Source organism: Chelonia mydas, chromosome 1, assembly GCF_015237465.2.
Source record: "Chelonia mydas isolate rCheMyd1 chromosome 1, rCheMyd1.pri.v2, whole genome shotgun sequence".
Lineage (NCBI taxonomy): Eukaryota > Metazoa > Chordata > Testudines > Cheloniidae > Chelonia > Chelonia mydas.
In genome coordinates this window covers 320,475,663-320,491,127 of record NC_057849.1, presented here as the reverse complement: position 1 = coordinate 320,491,127, position 15,465 = coordinate 320,475,663, and the positions used below count along the sequence as shown (strand labels likewise).

Below are 15,465 nucleotides of genomic sequence, written 5' to 3'. Positions count from 1 at the left end.
ACTCTTGCTCAGAGGTTTATCCATTTCTTGGAAATGCAGAAGATACTATCCAGCTGGAAGGAGTCCAACACCATTTTGTTGTACAAGAAGGGTGATTATGAAGGTCTAAAGAACTATCGTCCAATGTACCTGCTCTCACACGTCTACAAGCTATTCACCAAAATAATAACAAACCAACTCTAAGAGTCTGGACGAGCAGCAGCCGAGAGAGGAAGCAGGCTTTCAAAGGAATTTCAGCACATTGGACCATATTTTCACTATAAACCAGCTATTGGAGCACTCAAGGGAATACAAATTCCCTTTATGCATTGCCTTCGTTGACTATGAAAAGGCGTTCGACAATGTAGAGACCAATGCAGTGTTGAAAGTTCTTGTAGAGCAGGGCATCGACACAAACTATATCAAACTACTAAAAGAAGTAAACTCTGACTGCACTACGGATATAACTCTTTGACACTCCCCTTCGCATCCCAGTCAAAAAAAGTGTGAAGCAAGGAGACATGGTTTCATCAAAACTCTTCACAGCCTGCCTCAAAATGGTAATGAGGCGGATGAACTGGAGGGGCGGAATCAGCGTCAATCGAGAGCAGTTAAACTGCCTCAGATTTGCGGACAATCGATGGACTACAGCTGTCTCTAAGTAGTTCCCACAGGAACTGAAACAACCACTCGGCCAACATCCAAAGAGATGGGAAAATTTTATCGTGAAAAGGCATAGCTGCACATGGAGAAGGAAGGCCAGGATAAGAGAAGAATGGAAGACGTGTTGTGACTGGCACAATCTATATGTGAGCTGAAGGACCAATTGATTAAAGGGATCAAGGTGATGGAGATTTCACAAGCTCCCTGGGCAAGTTGTTCCAGTGCTTAATTACTCTGACAGAAAGTTTTTCCTAATGGTTTGACACGACTTGTTCTTGACAAATCCATGCTGACTGTTACTTATTACCTTATTATTATCTAGGTGTCTGCAAATTGATTGCTTACTTATTTGCTCCATTATCTATGTGGATACTGAAGTTAAACTGGCTGGTCTGTAATTCCCCGGGTTGTCCTTACTCCCCTTTTTATAGATAGGCACTATATTTGCTCTTTTCCAGTCCTCTGGAATCTCTCCTGTTTTCCATGACTTTTCAAAGATAATCGCTGAGGACTCAGATATCTCCTTAAGTATTCCTTGAGTCAACTCCTTGAGTATTCTAGGGTATATTTCATCAGGCCCTGGTGACTTGAAAACATCTAACTTTTCTGAGTAATTTTTAACTTGTTCTTTCCCTCAGAATCTACCTCATGTTCACTGGCGTTCACTATGTTAGAATTCTGATAGCTACCAATCTTCTGTTGAAAATTGAAATAAAAACGGCATGTAGGATTTCTGCTACTTGCACATTTTCTGTTATTTTCTTTCCCCACTCATTGAGTAATGGACCTAATATGTCCTTGGTCTTCCTATTGCTTCTAATGTATTTGTAGAATGTTTTCTTGTTACTCTTTGTCTCTAGCTATCTGAATCTCATTTTGTGCCTTGGCCTTTCTAGTTTTGTCCCTATATGCTTGTGTTGTTTTTTTATATTCATCCTTTGTAATTTGACCTACTTTCCACTTTTTGTTAGGACTCTTTTGAGTTTCAGATCACTGAAGATCTCCTGGTTAAGCCAGGGTGCTCTCTTGTCATACTTCCTATCTTTCCTGTGCATTGCTCTGCATCTCTACAGCCTTAGCTATCAGCCAGTTGGCTTTTAGCTCATGCAGTAGAGCAGGGATCAGCAACCTTTGGCATGCGGCCCGCCAGGGTAATCCCCTGGTGGCCTGGGCCGGTTTGTTTACCTGCCATGTCCGCAGGTTCGGCCAATCGCGGCTCCCACTGGCTGGAGTTTGCTGCTGCAGGCCAATGGGGGCTGCGGGAAGCAGGGCGGGCCAAGGTATGTGCTGGCCGCAGCTTCCCGCATCTCCCATTAGCCTGGAGCGGCAAACCGTGGCCAGTGGAAGCCGCGATTGGCTGAACCTGCAGATGCGCAGGTAAACAAACCGGCCTGGCCCACCAGGAGGCTTCCCCTGGCGGGTTGTGTGCCAAAGGTTGCCAATCTCTTCATTAGAGGCTCATGCACTAAGCTCCAGAGATTCCAGGTTCAATCCCGCCCCCTGACAACCGGGGTCTGTCAGCGTTACAAGTGGGGGCTCATCTGGAATTTCAACTGGGAAGTCTCTGAAGTCTCAGCTAGGGAAAGTACGTAACCCAAACACCTCCTGGGTGTGGTGTTCTGTCCCACCTAGTGGCACTGAGACCACATACAGAGAGATTGAGTCTATTCTACAGCCTTAACTAATAGCCAGTTGGCTTTTAGCTCATGCAGTAGGGGCTCATGCACTAAGCTCCAGAGGCCCCAGGTTCGATCCCACCTGCCAGCAACCAGGGTCTGTTGGTGTTACACAAGCATGAGCATCCTGAACATCTTTGTTGATTTGACAGGCCACTTACATGATTTCAGCTTAAACCTATGGGGTGAAATCGCAATGTAGTGGATCTCCACAGCAGTGTCACTTCATTTCAAAACAAACAGAGTCTCTTCAAAAGTGATTTAGAAATTGCAGAGATGCTACATTTCCCGACATGGCTAAACTGCCGGGACACTGCAGATGTGAATCAGATGGCATCATCTCTGGACAGTCTTCTTCAAATCTTCCAGCAGAGATTCCAAGAATTAGAAAGTGTTAAAGACATCTTCCTGTTTGTAACAAACCCATTTTTGGCACTTAGTGTGATCAAGTAAAAGCATCCTTTCCTGAAAAAGCAAAACTACAGCTGGAGCTTACTGATTTACAAGCGGATGAAGTGCTTAAGGTGCGGCATACTGACACTACATATGAAACTTTCTAGATAACTCTTGTGTTGCACTCCAGTTATGCACACTTGAGGAAGGTGGCATTTAACATTTTGACTAAGTTTGGAAAGACATACGTCTGTGAGACAGCTGTGTATTCTCTCCATTCTGACTGATAATCATCTGTGCAATTGCCTCCTTTTTGCCTTGACTGAACTCACTCCAAACCTTTTCCAACAGAGGACCTATCACTTTTTCCCACTCATGGCAAGTAGTATAATTATACAACATTCATTCATATTTCATTTTAAATTTGTATTGCCATATAAAATTACATTTTCAGTAATGATACTACAGTTCTAACAGGTATTTCACAGAAATTATTCATGAATCTTTTGCTTAATACATGTGTAGGTGGGTGTGTATTTGTTATTGGAAAGGCTTGAATCATAAAAGATAAAGCATTTATGTGTATTAAGTGTTGTTTTCTTTCACACTCTGATACTTATATTAAATAAACCACAAAAGGCTTGAGAGTTTTGAATGTCTATCTATCTTTATACACATTGCCTACAATAATGTTATTTGACAAAACACATTCAAAACTTAAAACAGTTGTCTGAAAGTGTTTTAATGTTAATATTTGCATCTATTTGACATTTTATCTATCTACTTTCTCAAGGTTATTTTTAGGTTATACAGTGATTTGATTTTTCATTTAAAATGCACTAAAAATTTAAGCAATAGGCCCTGGGTATATTATGTAGCCTTGTATGTGTTCATTGAACAGGAGTACTTGCCATGTGAAAAATGTTTCTCTGGAGTCCAGACCTTGACTATACCTTGACCAAGAAATTTGGTCCTTTACAAAAAATAATTGATTACCCCGGGTTAGACATAACCCCATGAGTTGATATGCCATTCATTCACTACTCTTTAAATACCTCTGACTTGTCCAGTAAGAGGTGTTTTAAAAGTATACTCTTTGTTTCCTGTCTTACACAATAGAACTCTGCAGTTAGCCCCATATGCCTCTCCAGTATGCAGCTCTCTCATGGTAATATAGTGTTTCTCTGCATCATTTTGTTCTTTTTAAATATAAACTTGCCATCAGATCTTCAGCTGATGTAAATGGGTGAGGCTCTGTTGACTTCAAATTCTCAGTCTTAAATAGACTTATTTATACTAGCTGAGGAGCTCGTCCTGAATTTGTGTTGGCTGCAGGATCATTCAGTGATAAAAATTGGCAGCAAACTGAAGAGTGCAGCTGGCATCCTTTCTACTACAGTACATTCAACTCTTCTGAACTGGGTAATGTAAACCCAATGTAGACCATCAGTTTCCTTAGTGATAGCTCAGACCTTTTTATTTCCAGGTCAGCTAGTAGGGACCACCATGAATAATCGTAAATATATTTATAAGAAGTTTAACAACCCTCTCCCCTTCATTCTAGTTTATATACATCTGAGAGTAGTGTGGAAGATTGTACAGAATAATCATAAAGATGCTAATTTAGAATTTATATTATTTTGTGCCTGCTAGGGAATATGTGGATGGGAGGGACTATAAGGGGGAAAAAGGAGGAGGAGGGGGGGAGAGCGAGGTAACAGATATTGACATTTGTAGAACAGAAATATGCATTGTAGATTAAGTAAATTCTAGTTTAAATATTTGTAACTGTCATTGATGATGTGTTTCAGGTTGTTTCATTTTGCACATACTATTCAATTCCATGTTCATTCTGAGTTTTTAGTTAGACTTAGCCCAATCAGAATTTAGCTGCTGTTATAAAAGGCGTCAGATGGCATGTTAATGAAGCTAATTATGCAGCTGAGCACAAGGTGTTCATTCCATATGTAAGCATTCTAAATCTGGATAGAATTCTGTAGCAGGAAAACTATTTACTGTAATTGGCTGAGATCATTTCAAGCCAAAGAAAGAATAGGGAGAACCAGTTACATCATGGCTGAGGAAGGTGTTGCTATTTTATTCTGCAGGAATTTTTACAGTGTCAACCATTATATCTTAACCTTTATATCCTGACAGTAATGAATCATTATTGATCTAATATAGTAGTGTATCCTTAGTTTACCTACTGATATATTTTTGGGGAAAAAACATAAGTTTACAGTATTCCACAAAATTTCTCTGCCTCCAAAATATACTTTTCGCTTCTTCCATGTCTTGTTTAAGGTCAGCCTACTGTGACTAGTAATATACTTTACTCTGATTCAGGGATTTTACTCTCACTCCTCACTATAAGCCCATATCTATTGTGGTCTCATCTAGTTGTGAGTGACCTTTTAATTGAGTGAAGAAGAATATGATAGGATCACATAACAATAGTCATTTTTCTGCACCTTAGACAAGTGTATTTTGTAATATTTTTCATTGTGTACTTGTTAATTCTGTACTTACGATTCAGTATCTTTATTAACTTACACTTTTATATTATTATTTTTCTTTAATTTATGTATTTTAATCCTATTATCAGCACCCAAGTACTTTTTTCTTTTGACCTAGTAACATAGTCTTTCTTAGGTTCAGTCTAAGCTTAAGGGAAGTTCTAAGCCAATTTAGCTGTGCGTTCATGCTGGGTATAGGCTGTTGTAGGTGGCTTTTGCAGAATAAAGCAATGAAATAAGATGCTAACTTATGATAGGAGCAATAACAATGCCTATAGCCAAGCATTTACAGGTGTTAACATTCTAAGGGGCCTTTTTCAGCTTCTTGTAACTTTGTCAGCCTTTTGGACTGAGATTTTGGTGGGGGCTGGCTCACTAGTGAATTTGGTGGAAAGTTTGAGCAAAATCAGTTCAGCTGTTTGAGATTGAAGAGAACAGAACAATACTTTTCTTACCACTTAAAAAAAATTGTGACTTTTTTTTTTTAACAGTCCTAGTGTCTGAGGAGTTGGTAACAATCCCTACATTGTAGCTGTCCTTTCAGGGTATGTCTACACTGCAATTAAACACCTGCGGCTGGCCTGTGTCAGCTGACTCAGGCGGGGGCTGTAGGGCTATAAAATTGCAGCATAGACATTTGGGCTTGGGCTGGAACCTGAGCTCTGGGACCCCAGTGTAGACATTATCTCAGAAGGTCAGAGAGTGCCAGGGCTTGTGCTCCGGCCTGAGCCCAAAAGTCTATGCTTCAATTTTATAGTCCTGCAGCCCGAGCCCCATGAGCCCGAGTCAGCAGATACAAGCCAGGTGCGGGTGTTTAATTGCAGTGTAGACATACCCAGTGGTCTGGTGAAAGCTAATTGAAAATCATGGTAATTTTTAAAAAAAGTTACTTACAAATGGATACTAGATTTTGTAAGTCTTAAGTCTGTGAAAATTCTGTTGGTTCTGTACGTGTGCGCTGCTTAGGAAACTTCACAGGTAATTTGTTACATTTTTATAAGCTGAGAAGAGTGGTGACTGCCAAGCAGCTAGCAGAGCTATCAAATTGCACTGTAGATGCTTGGGCTCGGACTGGAGCCCAAGCTCTGAGACCCTTTCCCCTTGACATACCCTAAGTCACCTTGGGGAAGTCCATCTCTCTGTGCCTCAGTTTCCAATCTGTAAAATTGAGAAAATACTTCCCTGCCTCACAGAATGTTGTGAGGATAAATTTGTTTTGTGTGGAAGGTGCTCGTATACTATAGGTTTAGGGCCCATGCAAGAGCCTAGATAGAAAAATATTGTAAGATAGCCTCAAACAACCCCACCTTCCAGTTAAACAAAACAACCTTCAAACAATTACGTTGGTCTGTTTTGTTTTTTGTTTTTTAAAAGACTCCATCCTCTCTAATGATCCCAGCCTTCCTCAAACACCTGAGAAAATTGTTGGGCCTTGTGCATGTGCTGAACGTTTGCAAATTTGATTATTTCAGATCTGTTGAGAGTAAATATTAGGTGTACAGGAGGTACTCTTAGGTATGCAGATCCCAGGCCATTTAGCACTTTAAACCATAAGTCAAGACCAAAATCTTAAATTCCACCCAAAAACTAATAGGTAGCTAATTCAAATTAAAAATCACCTATGCATATATGTACTTTTTCTGATCTAATTTAAGTATTTATATGTAATATATTTTTGGAAAGATACTCCTAACAACTGGAGAGCAGCTTTCTGTATTTAGCTAAATTTTTGAAAGATTTTAAGGTGATAGCCATGTAGATTGCATTGTAGCATTCTGATGACAAGGTGACAAAGATGTGAATAACAATAGGGAAGCCTGCATTTGAAGGAAAAGATTCTGACTAAACATAGATTAGTGGTGAGGGGGAAGCAGTTCTGGTCACTGCTGCTGTCTTAGGGCTTGTCTACACTTACAGTGCTGCAGTGGCACAGCTGCACTGGCGTAGGTGCACTGCTGTAGTGCTTAGGACTTGGCTACACTTGCGAGTTACAGCGCATTAAAGCAGCCCCGGGCGCTCTAGCTCACAACCTGTCCACACTGGCAAGGCACGTAGAGCACTCTGACTCCATGGCTAGAGCGCTCCTGGTACTCCACCTCGGCGAGAAGATTAACGCTTATTGCGCCTTGGCTGAAACTCCCGGGCGTCAGTGTGAACGAGGTATTGCATTACTGTGCTCTGATCAGCCCCAGGAAATGTCCCATAATCCCCTTAAGTCAAATGGCCACTCTTCTCATTGTTTTGGAATCGCTGCAGGAATGAGCATATGCCCTTTGAAAGCTCAGTTTCTGACAACGGGCATGCTTGTCTGCTCCGAGACAAAGCAACTAATACTGTGGAATGCTGTGTGTGAGAGAGAGAGAGGCGGGGAGAATCGGGGGTCTGCTGCTGTCTGAACTTACAAGACAGCATGCTGACATGCTCTCAACCCCCCAAAAACCCACTCTCTCTCCCCCCATATACACACAACACACTCCCTGTCACACTCCACCCCACCCTACCCCCCATTTGAAAAGCACATTGCAGCCACTTGTTTGCTGGGATAGCTACCACAATGCGCTGCTCTTTGTGGCCGTTGCAAGAGCTGCTAATGTGGCCACACCGGTGCACTTGTAGCTGTCAGTGTGGACAGATTGCAGCGCTTTCCCTACTGTGCTCTACGAAGGCTGTTTTAACTCAAAGAGCTCTACATCTTCAAGTGTAGCCGCCCTTAGTGAAGACACTACCTACGCCCAAGTGAGAGCTTCCCCTGTTGGCACAGGTACTCCACCTCCCCGAGAGGCAGTAGCTATGTTGATGGGAGAAGCCCTCTGTCGACATAGCACTGTCGACACCGGTAGATATACCGACATAAGTTGGTCGTGTAGACAGGATGACCAGATGTCCAAATTTTATAGGGACAGTCCCGATATTTGGGGCTTTGTCTTAACTAGGTGCCTATTATCCCCCACCCCCATCCCAATTTTTCACACTTGCCATCTGGTCACCCTAAGTGTAGACCAAGCCTTACAGAAGAGATGAGACACTAATAAAATCCCCCAGGCACTGGATGTGTGCAACAGCAGGTGCTGATGTAATAAATAAGGAGGTTCACATCCGCATCATCTCGTCCATTTACATGTCGCAACTAGGTGTCATTTGTATTCTCTTTAATAAATTAAACTTGTGGCTACTGTACAAAGATTAACAAATTTATTAGAGCATAAGCTTTTGTGGGCTATGACCCACTTCTTCAGATATATGGAGGAAGTGGGTCATAGCCCATGAAAGCTTATGCTCTAATAAATTTGTTAGTCTTTAAGGTGCCACAAGACTCCTCGTTGTTTTTGCTGAAACAGACTAACATGGCTACCCCTCTGAAACTTGTACAGAGATTATAAATTGGGGTCTAACTTTTTTTTTTTTAAATAGGAGCCTAAAATTAGACTGTATACTCTTAAATGCTGAGCTCCCAATAGCTTCCACTGAAATGAACGGGAGCTGCTGGGTGGTCAACAGGTCTGCAAGTTAGGTCATTTTTTAGGCACCCATTTTCTAAAAACCTTTGCCTAAATATCTAGCTGTTAGGTTTGTAAAGGAAACCTTCCAAGTGTGGGTTTAAGCAGGTTGTTTCCTGGAGTCTGCAGATAGACAAACAATATCTGTAGGACAGGTGTGAATTGCCCAGTTTGTCTCATTAAACATTGACTCTGAACCCTAGTGATAACTAAGGCTAAGATTATGTCATGGGGGTTGTGGAAGTCACAGACAGCAACCTCCTTGATGTTGGGGATCCCGCAGCAGCCCAGCCTCCGTGGGTGGAGGGGGACCCTCCTGTGGACGGTGGGACCCCTGCAATTGAACAGCCACTGCTGGCGACCCTGAGCTGCCCAGCCGCTGCTGCTGGCTGGCATCCCCCTTGCAGCTCCCAGCCACCAGCGGCGGTGGCAGAGGGACCCTGGAGCTGCTCAGTGGGAGGAGGGAACCCCTGGTGCCCCCCCACCCCCGCAGCTCCCTGGCCACCACCACTGGCAGGGGCCTCCCTGCAGCTCCCCTGCCGTCGTGAGCAGTGGGCTACTCCCAGCTGCCAGCGGTGGCAGCAGAAGGACCCTGGAGCTGCAGCCAGGGGCCTCCCACAGCTCCCCAGACTCTGCCACTAGCAGGGTCCCCTCCCCCCAACTCCAGACCTGCAGGGTGGTGGTGGGCACCCTCCCAACTCCAGCCCTGCAGGGTGGTGGGGGACCCCTCCCAGCCACTGGGTAATGGGGTCCCTGCAGCTCCCAGCCACTGCAGGGGAGATGGGTCAGGGTGCTGGATCCTTCTCCTTCCCCATTTTGTCAGGGATGTTTTTAGTAAAAGTCAGGGACTGGTCATGGCTTCTGTGACATTTTGTTTATTGCCCATGACCTGTCGCTGACTTTTACTAAAAACATCCCTGACAAAATCGTAGCCTTAATGATAATATTTGAATACATGGTGAATTCTCATGTACTTATTGAGCATGCTTGACAGCTCACACATGGCAACCTCTGGAATGGCTGGTGGGTGTAGGGGCACTAAGTTCACCAGACTAGGGTTTCCTTACAAATTCAGGTTTCGCAGCCTGTCTGTGGAAAATCATTGCACAGGTTAACCTGTTGCAGCCTCCGATATAGTTTAAAATTGGAAGCAGAGATTTGAATAACTTTTTTCCCCTTAGCTAAATGACTTTGAGTGGTTCTTATGAGACAAGGACTGAGTACATTGGTATAAGCAGTAATACCAGGATGAACTTATAAAGCAAAAATGTCTGACAGTACTGTGCATCATAATGCATGCTTCAGATAACAAGAACAATTAAATATAACAAGCATTTTCTTTAACCTACTTTTATATTCTGATACAGAAAATTAATCCATCAAACAAAATTTAAGTTTCTTGTTTTTAAAAAAGGAAAAAATTGTAGATCTGCTCATGTGGAAACAAATATGCTCTCCAAGAGCAGCATTCCCTTCCTATTGTTCTGTTTCAGCATGTTGGGTTACCAGTCTAATACAAATTGAAAGCTCCTTCAGGCAGGGCTTTTGTTTTTTTATTTGTATGTAAAGCATTATGCACACCAACAGTTTTGAATAATAGCAGAAACTGTTTTTCACAGATAAGGGATGCAAGGTGTACATGCCATTTTTTTCATGATAGTCAAGGTTAAATAACTAGCCAATTTGCAGCATAATGATTAGCTGCAAATATATGTCAAAAGAAGAATACAATGGAGCTGCTTTGTAATAGTATTTTAAAAATACAAGAATTTTAAAGTCAATATAAAATTGACTTTAATGTAAAAATTTTAAAACTGGAATATGTTGGAATCTTTGTATGGCCTAATGTTTGCTGGGACTTCCTGCTAGCATTTCTTCCTGACCCATACCTACAGCATCCTAAAAACACAGCTTCTATACTACAACCACAGGGAGAGAGGGTAGGAAAGCTGAAATGGAGTGAGAGAGTCCAAAAGATCCATAAAAATGTTTAAATTAATGAGGGGCTGATCAGCTCCTGTTTTCCTGTCTGGCTAATGAGAGGCAGAGAGTCTGTGGGGAAGAAGGGGTCATTGCATTTCCGCAGCATGTATTCCCTCTTCCTTCCTTCTGTTCACCACAGTGCTGGTCCTATCAAGTTACCCTCCTGTTGAGCAAGGTAGCAGGTGTCTGTGCACCTTTTCTTACTCTGCTGCTTGAAGGAGCAGCTGATGTGTTGGTATGATGTCTTTAGCAATGTGAATGTTAATAAACATGTGGTGGTACGTGTTTTAAAGTTGTAGGCTGACACTTTGTTTTTTAAAATTTGTTATTACCCCAGCACATTCCACATAGTAGAATTTTCCCCAACCAGCAACTGTTTGTCTTGCAAAATCCAAATCAATTCCAGCTCGATTTCGTTTTTCTCCCTCACACCGTGGCTCACAAAACCAGGGCTCCAGCACAGTCCTTCACTCAGGGGGTGGCTCCCCAACCTCTTACTGCTGGACTTTCTGATTTTTTTTTTTTTTTTTTTTTTTTTTTTAACACAGCATCTCATACAGTACCACATCCATGCATGTAAATGCACATGCACATACTCTTCTTTGTCCCCAGCAGAATTAGCGCTGCTGCTGTTCGGTACCTCTTTAGCAATGAAGTCTTCTTGGGGAGCCTGCCCCAGCAGTGCTTCCTGTCATAGTAGCGTCTTTCTTTGTAGGGAGCCATCTGGTGGCACTTTCTCATGGGCACATCTTATCATTTGGGGGAGATGCAGCCCCTTTTCACTTTAGTGGAGAAGTTTAAGGATTGTTTCTCTATCATGGAACCCGACAGGAGGACGGTTATCCAAACTTTTGTCTTCAGTAGCAGAGTATTACATATATGTGCACATCAGTAGGACTGTGTTTTGCCATTCGGGGTAAAGATTGCTGAGGGCCCAAGCGATGGTTTTGTTTGTATTTTGTTGTTCTTGTTTTTAATCAAAAATGTAAGCTTAAAGAACAAGAATAGAATCATCATCACCATGGTAAATCCCATCCCAAAGGGATGTATCCTCTTGGCAGATCAAGTGCCACCTGGATCAATCTCTGGGTAAGTTCGTAGGATGATCTGGCTGAATATTTAGTTTCTGTCCATCACTAGCAATCTTATCATGCCAACAAACCTTTTGGCACCCACATGATCACTGGCTGTGTAGCAGCATTCCTTGGTGTACATCCTTTAGAATTCATTGGTATTCCTTTTTTAATAATATGTCCATACCAAGAAGGCCTCCAGAACTGAACCAGTGCTAATGGAGATGTTTAGTGGGTTCAACTTAGAATATCTTCATTTCTGATCTTGTCCTTCCACTTAATGTGGAATAGCTGACGAAGATGACAAGAATTGAAAATATCAGTCCAGTGTTCTTCACCATCCTCAGTGCCCATGTTTCACTTTTGTACAATAAAGTTAATATAACTCTGGTTCTGTAAGTCAGCAGCTTTGTGGCAAGCTTGACATCACAGTGTCTACACAGAGGCTGCTGAAGGGCCTGAAACATGACAGCAGCTTCTGATATATGAATGTCCACATCTTTTGAGCATCCTCCAGCACTGTCTCTGAAACTGCCCTGATATTTGAGACTTGCTCCCTGTTCAGTGTCCTGCCAGTTGGTTGTAATCTGGAGTTGGAGGCTGTTTGATGATTTTAATAAAAAATGTAACCTTAAAGAACAGGAACAGAATGATAGACAGGAAAATTTGGTGAGGTGTACTTATGAAATTTAAGGGATACATTTTATATTTGTAATATTACTGCTATAGGGATTCCCACCTGGGGCAGGAGGTTTGGGGTGAGGGCTCTGGGAGGGAGTTTGGGTGTGGGAGGGGGCTCAGGGCTGGGGCAGGGGGTTGGGGTGCGGGAGGGAGTTTGGGTGCAGGCTCCAACCAGGCAGCACTTAACTTAGGTGGCTCCCACAAGCGGCAACATGTCTGGCAGCAGCTCCTAGGCTCCGGAGCGGCCAGGCAGTTCTGTGCACTGCCCCTGCCTGCAAGCACCGCCCCTGAAGTTCCCATTGGCCGCGGTTCCCTGTTCCCGGACAATGGGAGCTGCAGAATCAGCGCTCAGGGCGGGGGCAGTGTGCAGAGACCCCTTGGCTGAGCTTCTGCCTAGGAGCCGCTGCTGCACGTATCGCAGCTTCCAGGAGCGGCGTGGAGCCAGGGCAGGTAGGGAACTGCCTTAACCCTGCTACACTGCTGGACTTTTAGAGGCCTAAAATCTCCTGAATTGGCTTCAGTAGCCTCCGGGAGATTGAGCCCAATTCCAGGAGACTCCCGGCCAAACCAGGAGGATTGGCAACCCTACTCGAGAGGCAGCCATTCCCAGGAAGACACTGGGACTGCCAGCTCAAGGCAGCTGGAGCCAGCAGAGCAGGAGCAGAGTTGAGGTCTGTGCAGCTTTCAACCCTCCCCCCATCCTGCTAGGAGAGGGATGTGCTGTTTTTAGTCCCCCTTCCCTGGCCGGGAGGGGGACATGCTGCGCTTGCGGGCTCTCTCTCTCTCTCTCTCTCTTGCTAGCAAATTTATGCCAGGGTTGACTAGGTTGCTCAGCTGTTACTGAATCCTGGCCTGGAGTGTCATCTGCTGGATCTGGAGCCCTAACCGCGCTTTGTTCAAAGTTACAAACATTTCAGAGTTACGGACAACCTCCATTCCCAAGGTGTCCATAACTCTGAGGTTCTATTGTAAGGGGCAGTTTCTAAAAAGTAGGCCTCTGACCGATAGGAGTAACTGCAGATGGTTTTAAACTAAATAAAGAGTATCTGTCTTAAAATGAGCCAATACAGCCCTTTCCCACCCCACAGCTAGTGTTATCTCCTATGTGAACTCAGGTTCAATGAAAAAGCTGTTGGCCCTTAGAAAGGGGGGGAAGAGATACAGAGGAAAGGTCTTGCAAAGAAAGGAGGTTGTAAATCTTATGTGGGTTAAGACTGGAAATAAGGGTGAAGTCTCTCAAATTGTTTTTAGCTGAAGTCAGTAATTGGAAATGACATCACTTGTTTGTTAAAGGGTACAAGAAGTCAGCTCTTAAAGGGTTCATTGCTAATACCTGCCTGACCGGGCTGGAGCCAACCAACATGGGTCCGAGTACCCTTGGTTTAGCCTGTTTGCTAGTATCTTGATCAAATACTTATAAATGTTTTGTTACTGCTTGGGTGTAGTAAATTGCTTATTAGTTAAGCTTTTAAGGCAATTGCATGAAGTACCATTTGGCCTTTGGATTTGATAAAGAATTCATGGTTAAATTGGTGTTGGGTGATTTCCCATATTGATATTACTAATTTCCAATATTATTAAGCCCCTACTTGAATCGTGGGATGCTCGTCAAAAAATTGCAGCTGAGTTGTGGAAAAGCCATGGAAAATCGTGGAAGAGTAATAATGGATGCTATTATTTGCGGTAATTTGGAAAAGGGTTAACAGCAACAGCCTGGGGCTGAGAGCTAGGGAGACTCCCACTGTCGGCTGCCTGGGGCTGAGAGCCAGGGGGTTCCCACCATCAAAACTGTGGTGGAAGCCTAATATTGCAGGAACTGCAATTTTCTCAATATCGCAAATTAAGAAGGGCCTTAAATATTATTAATAATTCCAACAGTGTGCCTCCCTTTTCCCTCCATTGCACCCCACTCACCTTTATTGTCCTTGGTTAACGAAGACTGAGTTCAGAGATGCATTTGTGTGAGTTCACCTCCTACCCAGAGGATCCTGTTTTGGAAAAATGTACTGGTCTGGAAAGCATGTGTCACCTAACATTTCTGGAGCAGTAGTAGTTGTTGTTTTACCTAGATACCCCAATCTGGATAAGAACCCCATTAAGCCAGGTGCTGCACAAACATGTAGTGATAGTTTGTCATGAGGAGCTGACAATCTAAATCGAGAAAAGGTGTAACAAGTTAGTGTGACTAAAAAAAGGAGGGAACAAGGGAGGGAAGATAAGAATAAGAAAAACACAAGCATTGGTTTCATAGGTTAGCTATGACATAACTTGGAACCATCACGCAACTTCAAGTTTATTTTTGCATTATTTTTTAAGAGAGCCACAAAATTTAATTGACATTGGGCAGGTGGAGGTCTGAACCTGGTCCAGTGATGCCTGCCAAATCCATTACACCCGAGATGAGATACAGCCTTGCAAAAAGCAGTCATTATTTCGTCCTCTGCCCTCCACAAAGGTTTCTGCTGGGGTGGGGCTAGATTTAATATTTGCCAGTGGGAATGACTGGGAGAAGGCTCTGAGACTATGGATATTGTATACACCCCCACCTGTGCTGGATGGTTCCTGACAGGCTGCTTTTCCTTGTGATGGAATTGTGGTCCCTTTGCATCACTGCAGTCTAGTCTCCTGGTATGCTTCTGGCTTCCATGACCTTCCACTACCATCTGTGAATTTGAACCAGAATGTATAACTCTGCTCTTGTTCCCTCTCCCAACAGAGTTTGAGAGGCTGTTAGCAGCTCCATGGGATTCAGACTTTCCTATTTCTTAAGCAGTACTTAGTTCTGTGTGCATATGTCTGCATTCAAGAAATGCTATATAAACCCCACTGAAATTAAGTAGAGAAAAAAATTCAATATTTTCTTCATTTAATGTTCATACAGAATGATTGAGAGGGTTTTATACAGTTAACACTAATAATATAAGAGGGAATATTTATGTAAAAGTAGGTGACCCACACTTTAAAATAGGTCATCTGATTATCATCTTGTTCTCTCTTTCAGTTC

The 15,465-nt window shown here is 43.1% G+C and overlaps 1 protein-coding gene across 4 annotated transcripts in view; it reads left to right on the top strand.

The window, feature by feature from the left end:
* Positions 1–15,465, top strand: part of PRKAR2B (protein kinase cAMP-dependent type II regulatory subunit beta) — a 154,494-nt gene that overhangs the window by 20,923 nt on the left and 118,106 nt on the right. The window lies entirely within an intron of this gene.